Source organism: Toxorhynchites rutilus, chromosome 2, assembly GCF_029784135.1.
Source record: "Toxorhynchites rutilus septentrionalis strain SRP chromosome 2, ASM2978413v1, whole genome shotgun sequence".
NCBI classification, from domain to species: domain Eukaryota; kingdom Metazoa; phylum Arthropoda; class Insecta; order Diptera; family Culicidae; genus Toxorhynchites; species Toxorhynchites rutilus.
The window spans coordinates 292,072,266-292,084,810 of NC_073745.1; positions in this window are offsets into that span (position 1 = coordinate 292,072,266).

Genomic DNA, 12,545 nt, shown 5'->3' on the forward strand with positions numbered 1-12,545 from the left:
TTGATGGCGTTTTTCTCAGTTTCTGATTCTGGAACATGGGACAACTATGCGTAGAACGGCAGGATAGTTGTTTCTTATTCAGGTAATATTTCTTCTAAAAACAATTAACTTAAAATTGTTGCATATATTTTTTATGAAAATCTCGTTACGATAAGATATTCATTATGATTGTAACTGCTTCACCCGAATTTTAAATATCAAAATGACAAAAAATTTTATAGGTGGTATTCATGTAAAAAATTGAAGTCATTAAGACAGCATTCTAGTCAGGAAATGTGAAGAACAACTCCCAATTTTCTTTTTGTTAATATTTCTGAAGTTTAGGCAATCAAGAATATACTCTAGAAAGGACTTTTCGAAAGTACTATTATTTCCCGAGTTATAGCCATTTTAGTGTTATAGTATCTAATATAGTATGATCAAAACAATTAATTCAAGAACGTCGTTCGATGTTATAGAAAGCGGACACGGTTTGCTGACAACCGTCGAATGACCATGAAGTGTCTTTTTCAAGACAGGTCGGGAGAAGTTTGAAGAAGGGTTTTCTTCATAAAGGCCCTTCTCAGAGCTAGGGACTTTAAAGTCTCTATAATTAAAAATAAAAAAGAAGATAACAATTAACATCAAACGCGTTTTTCTCGATTTTTTCAAACTGATGTCACGATATCTCAAATCCTACTGAATCGATTTATGTCGAATTTATATAAATACAATCTGTATGCGTCTCTCAATAAAAAAACTATTATGTTTTAATTCACTTGTTTTTATTACCAAAAACTAAAAAAATAAAACGAAGTAAAAAAAGTACCGGAAAGCGATTTATTATTTCAAGCGGCCCCCATTTAGTAAAAAAAAGCGTTTTGCCTTGTCCGAGATTCAAACCAGAGCGGCAGTTTTACTGATTCAGAATCTGTTCAATTTTTTTGGTTCTGATAACCAGAAGGGCAGAAATCGGATACGCCATGGCACACCTTTTTCTGAACCGCACTTCACTTCATCAGTGTGTAACTACAGCGCGGACTCGATTATATACTGTCTCCGATTCCTTTTCACTGTATGTAATCGAATCCTGTATAATATCCAGTTAAAACAAATTTTTTTATTTGTTTTTCATACATATATTTTTCATTCTTTGAATATAAAAAAGAATTTGATTTTAGATTCATTCCCTTTAAAGTCATAAAGTACCTTTCTCATAAAAAAATTCCAAATTCTTTCATGAGGTGATAGAGGATCATATTTGATGATAAAAATCCTTCTACGCATGTTTTTGAATTCCAACAATGACAGAGTTATTGAACTTTTTCAATGCTTCAGGATCTGTTTGCCTTAAACTGGCTCTAATTAAAAAATTACGCTACATAAAACAATTCTGTCGCTTCCATTTGAAAGATGTAGCATGGTACACAAATTCAGATATGCCGGCCCCTTGATTCTGCAAAGCTTTGGAACTGCTTCTTTTGGGCAACTATCCACAAGAGGCATTTGTAGGGTTCCACTGAGTGCTCAGACGTCGATAGAACTGGGATGACAAAAATCATTCCATTCTAGCGACGCGGCACTCAGTATTTTCTTCTTTGTTTTGGAATATGTCTTTTGTGGGAACGTTGAGCTGCATCCTCACCCAAAGGGGGAGTGAAAGAGTTGTTCCTGTTTCTGGTTTGAAACTCTGCAAAAGAGCAGGTGCTTTGTGCCCAAATATGGGTTGGACGGAAGGTCCGGCAAAATCAGGCACTTGGGATTAAAGGTGGATGACCTTAATGATTGAGGCAATTGTCGCGCGCGATAATTGGCTTTAGAGCGTTATGTACTTGAGCACTTTTGTGGCAATTACATAACTACGACAAAATTGATCTAGCGCCTGACTGATCTGAGGATTTTGAAACTCTAAGCGGTCACTTTATCCTGGATCGTGGTAGAGGCTGGACCCGGCGGACATCGCCAAGAGCCTCGGTGTGTTAGCGTAGGTCAGTGAGTCGTGGCTTATTCTGAACAAGCCAGTCCTAGGATTTTTTTGTTAATTTGAAGGTTTTTTTTCCCACGTAGAAACTTTGAAGTAGTGGCTAAGCTAGTGGCTCTATAAGGAGAAATAGGGAGGGAAATCGTGCTCATCGTGGTGAAACTCTCAGGTAACATGTGCTTGCTTTTGTTCCGTTATGATTTGTGTGCTGACTTTCCACGTGGGTGGAAACACATCTATTCTGTCCAACAGTTGCAAATTACCGACACACCGTATTCAGTTAGAGCCGCTCCAGACCCCACGGCGCTGCGATAAGGTGCCAGGAAACCATAGCCTGAAGAGCGCGAAGCGCTGGCAGGGAACAGTAACAGCAACGACGACGACCGGCTTAAGCGGGAGGAAACCCCGCTGATCCAAGCATCAGCAACGTCCACGGCAGCGGAAGCAGAGCGACAGCGATATCGACGACAGCGGAAGAAGCTCCGCTAATCCAAACAGCAGAGAAAGTATATTGGACAGCGCACTCAAAAGGTCGTGAGTAACAAAACCAGAAACTATCCCATGCGCATGACGATATTGGTGCCGGTACGGTCATGAAAACATAGGAGTAGCGACCGTAGCCGAGCGAGTTGATCGACCGGGATCATTGGCCCCCATGATGATAAGGTTACCCGGTTCGAACCCCAAATTTGACGATATTATATATGGTCATATACAACGAGTGAATTTACCTATCACGTACGTGTTGAATTGAATTGAAGTGAGATACCGAAATCCTAGGACGCAGCGATGTATGTTTCCGCTGCATGAATATTAAATGGTTTATGAGATACGCACACAAATAACAACCACCCACCCCAATAATACAAATGAATGAAGTGTGTGGAGTGAGACGACGAATACTGTTGGGTGAAAGGAGAAAATAGATGGAAATGAGCACGGGACAAAAGCACGATTGATTTAGGTGAAATTACTTGAGAGGATGATGAATTAATAGAGAAGTTTAGAAAGGATTAAGAGAAGAGAGCCAATCGAAGGATAGTGTAGTGAAGTTTAGGGAAAGAGGGGATACATGGAGAAAAAGGGAAATGAAGAAGTTGATTGATAAAATAGGAAATAAAGAATGAAATGTTGAAAATTACTACCAAATATATGCATTTTTGTTTTAGAAGCTGGAAATTTAGTTAAAGCTCTTTGTTGTTTTGTGGGAAATTTATAGTTCCTGGAACTGGTTTGTGAAGGCATCACGATTTTCGAGCCTTGTTTTCCCCTTTGGTCTTTTTTGGAGATTTTTGTTGGTTCTGGTTACCCAAGCGAGAAGGGAATACGGAGACCGTTGGTATTATTACCTGTGATGATAACGCAGGCAAAAGTGGGATCTATTTTGTTGATCTGAGGTCGATTGTTGCTAGCAACAATTGCCACAGCAATCAGTTCGTTTCCCAAAGTGCTTGGGACGGTCGAACCTGAAACCTTTCTGTGTTTGGGGGTTCAAAGGAAAAAACCTGCCCTTTGGCAGAGTCTCAGCTGGGCACCGAAACAGTGGTGAACGGCCTCCTTCGGGAGTGGCGCTTAAGCCGTTCACTAGCAACTCCCCCATTCATTCATACCCGACCGTCTCGGGTTACAAAGATACGAAAATTTTATACAGGATACAGTTGTGAAACTTCCAAATTAGAGGATTTGAGTAACATTTTAGAAGTGAAAAACTTCAAAGTTTGTGGTTTCAAAGGTGTTACTCTTTATTTTATTCATAAATTACATAATAAATTCGAACGTTTCTATCGACCAAATTAAAGCTCTGTAACCGCTCTACAATTTGTTCTTTGACACCCAATTTCTATCTTTTCTGATTTCGCTGCAATATCATTTGGAACGATTCCTACTGTAGCTTCAACTTAAATCTAACAAAATCACGATTTTTGCTCCAATGTACTCGTAATAGCCAATTAACTTTCACTTTAACGTTGACACATTAAATTTTCGCTTGAAATAAGTCATATTTGGAATATATTTTTTTTCAGACTGTATATAATCGAGTCCAAAATTGTATATAATCGAATCATATATAATCGAGTATGACCTGTATTATAATCATGAATATTTTTTTCCGTTCAATTTTTGTTTTATTGTTGAAAGATAGATAATGGTAAAACATGTTTTGTTTTATTGTTAACGTCCGAAATTCATGCCTCTACACTGGAATACCCCCTTAAAAATATAGGGATAGATAAATAGATAGAAATATTCTCTAATTTTGGTGTAATATGTTTGTGATGTGTACGAGCACATTATTAGGTTATAGGTAACACAATATAACCAAAAAGCCACAATGAGTTCTTGTGAATACTGTCTGAAACCGTGTTATTTCAAATTAATTACCAATCGTCGTCCCAATACGATACTATGTACTACCATAATGTGTTGTCTGGTATTACATTACTCATTTTCATGAACATCCGGGATGGTCGGCTAACGTTTGACAATAAAAATGATACAAAAAATATATATATTACCATTCCAAACAATGGTTGACCACAAAACACCCTTGACTGGTACCGCGCATCATCTGTATCGAGCGATCTTGCGATCCGCATAACGGAAACGACCTGCTGCAAGAGACAGAAACAAGAACAACCTTCACTGGCGCAAAGGTACGGATGGTGCGGACTAGTGTCCTCCAATGAAGCCTCCAAAGATTTACAACTATTGGGCATTTTCGTGGACAGTAACTGTTCAGCCTCGACGCAGCGATTATGTTGGGAAGACGTTCAGCACCTATTATACTGCGCCTCCATCGCACGACGAATGACCAATGGTGTCAACTCCTTTGCACTTGTACACGATGATGGGTAAGCTTTGTGAGCTTAGCTGCTGCTGTTATCGCGCGGAGGCTTGATAGTCAAGGGGGCAGTTTGTTGTCTTACTTTGCGTAATCAATTCTCGCCGTCATGCCGATATAATATTGGTGTGAGCCTATTGAACAGGGATGGGTAAAGGGGGTTGCTTGTGTTAGGCATTGAAAATTTTGATTCAATTGTTGAAGAACTGTTAGTTTGACGATACACAAATATATTTCTTGTATTCCATATTAGAACACAGAAGGTGCGACGATATCTTCTAATGGTGTGCCATTGATTGAATTATACTCACCTGACAGCATTTGCAGTCCGTTGTGTTAGAGTAAACCGAACCCTGTGGCGATCATTTGTCAATACGTCTATTTGGGTTGGATGTCAGCGAGAGACGACGGTGCTATTGGGGGTTGATTAATGGTGTTCAATTAATATCATCAATCGGTGAAGATAATTTGCATATGTCGCCTTCGAAATGCAGCGGTAAACTTCTTCCGTTGGAATTAGTTGCACACATTAAAGCGAACCATTTCGGGTATTAAAACAGATTCCTCTCTTGCTGCATCCGAATAATCTTATTTATTGCCTGGTGAGTGGGCGGATGATTTCATTATTTAGTGAGACACTTTTCGACTGATTCGCGAATAATCTTGCGGTCATGGATTCCATGTCACATCATTTGTAAGAGTGACTGTTTGTACAATGAGCCAAATTAAGAACATTATTCCGAAAATTCAATTCATTTTGAAATTTAATTCTTGAGATAGTACCTAATCACAACTTAGTTTTGTTTAGAATATATCTATATTTTTTGATAACATCATAGTTCAAACAGTTCTAGTATAGATCAACGAAATTAATCACTAGTCAATGAATAATAACAAGGTGCTGTTCGGTTCTTGTTTTTATTTCTCTATCATGGACTTCAACCTGAAAGGCATTCGTGAAGGATTACAGCATGTGTTGTACTATAAAAAGGTTTTTTAATCAGAGCAATACCATAAGGTTTGGATAGTATTAATTCCATGGCGTTCAAATCTTTAGAAGATAGATCAATGTATAGGGTTTGCAATCTGTGCAAATGGATGAGTAGGACCACTAACCGAAGAATATATTCATCATCCATTGTATCATTATTTGTTTATCTATCTTTTAACAATAACACAAAAATGAAACGGAAAGATATATTCATAATTACAATAGTTACAAGCTGATGAAGTGAATGGATTTTAAAAAAGTGTGCCATGCCACACGGTTCCAGCTCTTGTGGTTATCTGAAACAATGCAATGAGATGCATACAGATTGTATTCATATAAATTCGACATAAATCGTTAAGTAGAGCTTGGAAAATCGTGTACGCTAGTTCGAATAAACCAGTTTCGAGAAAAACGCGTTTGAAGTTCGTTGCTATGACCGTACTAGACATAACTGTAAAATGGTTATTACTCGGTAAATAATGAGATTTTCGGAAAGTCCATCCAAGGATATGTTCTCGAATGCATTTATTTAATTTTTGTATTCCATTACTCTCATTCCTATTATATATTATTCTTTATCAAGTTTACCTTCGTTTTTCTCTTTTTTTCTCTTTACATTTATTTTTGTACTCCCCAATAAATAGATTCTTTTTTTATTCATTTTCACCCTTGGTTTTTTTTCTTCATTTAGTATCATAACCCTTCATATCTTTTTTTTTATATATATTGCCTTGCTTTTCTCTCACAATCTTTTTTTTTATAGAATCGATTATTCTTCAATTTTTCTTTATTATCTCTTACTTTTTCTTCTTCATTCTATATCTATAATTCTTTTTTTGTTTTTACTCTGTTTACTCGTTTGTTGTATTTCCCACTTGAATGAATGAGTCCAGTGCCAGCTCTTCGGTTAACTCAAAAGTTAATTGCTAACGATTGGAGAACACATTTATTGTTATATCATTAGCTGTAGACTGAAAAGTTATTTGGCTTGTTATTTCCTTTTTTTTTCTCTGCCATAATTTCCCCTCTTAATATTCCCTTAAGCTCTTCGGTTCATTCAAAATTGTTCTGCATAATAATGCCAAATTGATGAACGCATTAATTGTTATAAAAAAGCTGTCAAAAATTCATATCCCATAAGTAGCTGTAGCTTCAGAAATGTGGTTTTTTTAAACTTCTAGACTAGAATATTGCCTTAATCTAGTCAGTTGAACTGATGGTAGAGTGCTTAATAATATGATATGATGAGCTATACGTTTTATAAGTGATTATTTATACCACATTGAAGCATTGATATTTAAATGGTTAATATGCCAGAGAAACGTTTTGAAACGTATCACAAACTGCCAAGCAGCTTTTGTACAACATTATGGGAATTTATTATCGTATTTATCGTTTCATGTCCATAAAATCACTAATGGAAGATCGTTGCAAATCTGCTCGATAATGTGATTAATTGAGGTAGGGGCTCCCATTCGTTAACATTTAAATACGGACATGTGGAAATAGCAAAAAATAGGAGCTGGAACAAACCACGCAAAACTGTCAAACTGACGTCTCTATGCACTGTTTTGTGTAATGATCTATGTATAATATTTCTGGAAAAATTTTCGGTTAGGTCGAACCATGTTATAACATAGCAGATAGAAATATTTCTGAACTGAGCGTTCTAGTAGAACATTTTAACAAGTTACCATTCATATCAATTAGAGTCATTGGACATCATTTACTCTATGACCTTCTGAACTTCAGAATGATATGAAGGATCTACAACCATATAAACTCAAAGCCGGCATAGAACGCTGGCTCTATGAACAATTTTGGGTAGGTTTTCTTGCCATGAACATTGCACCAGTCGTGAATGAAATGGTAGATCAAATAGTCTGAACTTCAGAATGGTTTGGAGTACCAAGAACCAGTGTTGCCACACGTACAGATTTATCTGGAATGATACAGAGCTTTTGTTATTTTCGGTACATATTCTGTACGGTACAGAGTACAGATTTTCGTCAAAAAGTACAGATTGGTACAGATTTTTTCCATTTGTGAAATTTCTTACATTTGAACAAAGCAACATTAAGGTACATGACGACTTCAACGCCGCAGTATCGCTTGATGCTGTTGATCATAAAAGCATTTACAATAATTGATCAGTTTCATAAGGACGGAATTCCTTACAAGGATCGTCTGAAAGGATTCGCGTAGTACGGTGCGACGTATGTTTTGCCTCAGATCAAAAGTTTGAATCGTTTGTTCCAGGCTGAATAACCTGGATTCACGATGCTACATGAAGAGCTGAAAGATTTTTATAATATCTGCGAGGAATCTTATGTTGTTTCAATGGCCAATGCTAGTAAATTTGAAGATCATTTGAAAAACGGCAAGAATATTTATATCAAAATTATCAAAAGATTTGATTAAACATCGTAGCGGCAGCTCGAAAATTTTAATAAATGATAGTATGCAATCTAGATTCAAAAAAACTATGTATAAACGTAATGTAATAGTAGTATTTGTAGTGAATAAATATAAATATAAAATTCGTAAGTAAATATAATATTTTGTAGTAAATAAGAAATATTTTTTCATGCTAATAAAATTATTTTTTTCTACGCGAAAGATGGGTAAGATTTTTTACCCCTCTGGTACAGATTTAAATATGGCAACACTGCCTAGAACATCTGATATTTATATAAATTGAAAGACAGTGTAGTTCGTTGCTTTTTGGGTAGACTGTTAAATATGATAAAAATTGAGTGATCAAAAAGTTTCCAGCATTCAGGAAAACTCTTCGTTCTGGCATTTTCGACAAAACACCGACGAATTGAACGAATTGGGAAGCCTAATTACAACCTCGCCTGTCGCCGAAGTCCATGAGGTAGGTGACACACGACTGAAAAACAGAGTATGTAATATGTAAGTTGACTGTGTAAGAAAAGAGAGCTTAATCCAAGGTCGAAAGATAAATGTCAAAAAAAAAAGTTGCTCAAGGGATATGAAGGTGGAGGGAAAGATAATCAGCCCTATTCTGTTCTCCGAAAGATTTCCACTTCGTTCAAAACCATTATTAAGTTTGACTTATAATTTCGCATTCCCTATTTCAAAAGTTTTGCCTATTTAATGGCTCAAGAGAAACAGATCGAACAGAATGCAGAAACAACTCGAACGAAATACAGAATGGAATTTTATCGGGTCGTTCGAAATATTTCGAATCGATCGAAATACAGCATGGGGGTAAATATTTATAATTGTAAATTTATTTTTCATAAAGTGAGTAAAACTAGAGCTCACATGTAAAAAACTGGATAAAACTGAACCATATTCAAAAAACTGAGTGATTTTAGGGTTCAACTGGATAACTGGATCAAGGGGAAAAAACTGGAAGAATTCAATTTGAAATGGAACATTGGCAACGCTGGTTATCGGTAATAAGGGTTTCACGGAAACTTGACGTAGGACTTTGAGGACAATTGCTTTTGAATTAAGTTTTTGTTACTGTTCGGACATACGCCGGAATGGTGGCCCTGAAAAAATCACTATTCACAAAACCGTTTCTACAGAAATACTAATCGATCGGTCGCTTTTTTATTTCATTTATATTGAAATTTGCTGAACACGATAAGAACTAATAATTTTACAGTGCATTCTTACACTTAACTTGCAATAGTTAGCTATATTATTCTATTCTGAAACATTGCCTGTGGTGAATCGTAATAATTATAACGTCAGATGAATCGGATCAGTTATCTTAAGACCGTGAGTGCACCCTGGTGAAGTTTATGTGGATTCTGTAGTGAACTAATTCAAACGGGTATATTTATGTATAGAGAAGGGAAAGGGAAATGGGCTTGTGGATTTGAAGAAGTGTAGCTGACTCAATAATATCATTAGTACCTCTTGATGAGATATCTCGAACCCGTATGCGTGAATCTTCCTTTACGAATCTTTCAATTGACAACCAATTCTTTATAGTTTTTTCATTGCAAAATTTTCGACATTAACAACGATTGACATTACTAACGATATGATTTTTGACATTACATGATGGACGATATGATAAGATAACATCCTTTCTAATAAAATCTCTATCAACGCTTGACCTTTTAAATCAGGCTCTCGTCGATACTTTGGTGATAATAGAGTGTCATCATCTTCCAATTCATCTCCTCTCCTTCAATTCTGCTAAGTGCTTACTATCGGGAATGGGAAAGAACATGTAAGAAACCAGACCAGATTAGCAAAGCAGTTCACTTCGATGTAAATCAGTTCGTTATTTCGCTCATTCGTTTAGTGGTTTCAAAACCAGTATGAAGAACAATATCATATAAGCAATATATATAAATAATATGAATAAATGTCCTATATAATGGTGTATAGTATGATATATATCGCAAAAACAATTTTACGTAATACGCATCCGAAATCTCTTCATATTTCGTTACATTTTTCATAGAGTGACCCCCCATACAAGAATCAAAGACGTAGTCCTACGTCAAAAACGGTTCTCACGATGGGGCAAGTGACGGACAGACTCCTGCTTCTGGGCACAAAAGCATCTAACTTCTCACAGAATGGCATGAACAATGATCTAAGATGAGTTTTTGCATCTCCTCTATCACGATGAAAGCCGTACCCAGCTCATGTGTGTTTCCGCAGGTCTAGTAGATGTAAAGGGTGTGTCACATCAATTTGCATCACGGAAAAAACGCTGTAGAAATTTAATTTTTGGGAATTATATCTTCAGCTTTCGCTTATAATCAGATAAGAGTGTATAGATCACGTTGGCCATGCTTCACTGTCAATTTTTCGTAAATTTGGAAAAATGTCGTCGAACGAAAAAGAGCGTCGTGAATTAATCCTGTGCACTCATTTCGAGAATCCGGAGTTGTCCCATCGGGACATCGGTAAGATGCTGGAAATCGTCCAATCCACGGTCAGCAGAGTACTAAAACGATACTTCGAGAACCTAACCATCGACCGGAAGGTGAAGAACGGCAAAAATGGATGCTCCGTCAGTGAAAAAGATCACAAGCGCGTAGTTAAGCAGTTTAGACGTGATCCGAGAAGTTCGGTCCGGGATGTCGCCAATAAGCTGAATTTGTCAAGTTCATTCATCCAGCGGACCAAGCAGCGGGAGGGCCTGCGTACATACAAGGTTCAGAAGGCTCCTAACCGCGACAAAAGGCAAAACATGGTGAGGAAGACGCGAGCCCGGAAGCTGTACAACTAAATGCTGACGAAGCCGCATTGCCTGGTAATGGACGACGAAACCTACGTCAAAGCGGACTTTCGTCAGCTGCCGGGTCTGTTGTTCTTCTCCGCAGAGGACAAATTCAGCGTTCCGGAGGAGATACGCAAGCAGAAACTATCCAAGTTTGCCAAAAAGTACATGGTGTGGCAAGCGATCTGTTCTTGCGGAAAGCGGAGCGCCCCCTTCGTGGCACGGTAAAAGGGCAGGTTTACCTTAAGGAGTGCCTACAGAAGCGCTTACTACCACTATTGAAGCAGCACGAGGACTCGACCATCTTCTGGCCGGATCTCGCTTCGTGCCACTATTCAAAGGACGTGTTGGAGTGGTACGAAGCCAACGTGTTGGAGTGGTACGAAGCCAATAGAGAAATATTGGGCGATTATGAAGCAGGCCCTCCGGAAGAACCCAAAAGTTGTCAAATCGGAGGCGGACTCCAAGAGAAAATGGATTTCTGTTCAAAAAAAAAACTACAACCTGACTTTGTACAGAACCTTATGGACGGGGAAAGAGGAAGGTGCGAGCATACGGGCTTGGACTCGAAGTATGAATAAAAAGAAAATGCCAAAAGTTGTTTAATAGTTTTTATTTTACTGTCTAAAATTTTCAAAAGGATTGGTCTACTGGGCGAATTTCTACAGCGGTTTTTCCGTGATGCAATTTGGTGTGACACACCCTTTATGCACCTATAACCTCCTTGAAACGATCACACTATCTAACCTTTCAGCATACCTCCTTCAGCTCTACGATGTTGCAATTGAGGGCTCTTAATGTTTCCGAAAGAATTCGGAAACGAAAGGAATTCGAAAGTACTCGCATAGAACGTTGGGAGGAATTCCAATAACAAAATTTTACACGAACTGTTTTCTGTTTGCTGACCGATTTTGTTTGTTGTTCGTTTTGACTGCGACGCGACTTCCGTAGCCATAGGGTAACTCGAAAGGTACGAAAAAGGCAAGTTTGTGGGGTATCGTAAAATTTACAAAAATTGCTTTAAGCTGGAAAAATCAGAGGGGTAACGGTTTTACCCTGTTTTCGCCTTTCATGTCAGGAGTGTCGGGTTCGAATTTCATTCGAGCTGGGGGTTTTTCTCCAAAGAAATTTCTTCGACTCTAGAACTTGTCACTCACAATACATTCACGTTTTATTTTGCATGAAATTTTCTTCTAAGTATTAATTGAAAATGATGCAAGTAATCGTCTGTTGTGCCGTATTTATAGTTTATGTGGGAGAGAAACCCATCGGATTTTAATTCTCTCGTAAAGTTGATGACAAATTATGGGGACAGTAGTACATTAGCTCACACCTTCTCAATTTTAGCGTCGGAGAAATTTAGAAAACAAAATTGATGCTAAATCACAGGGGAATCATTGGAACCGAGAATCAAATTCTACAAAAGAGTGACTCACTCACGTGCAAAAACGTCAGTGAAAGACTATTAACACAAAATCCCCATTTTTATGGCATGGGGGAACCAATTCGGGAACAAAAAATCATTATTGTG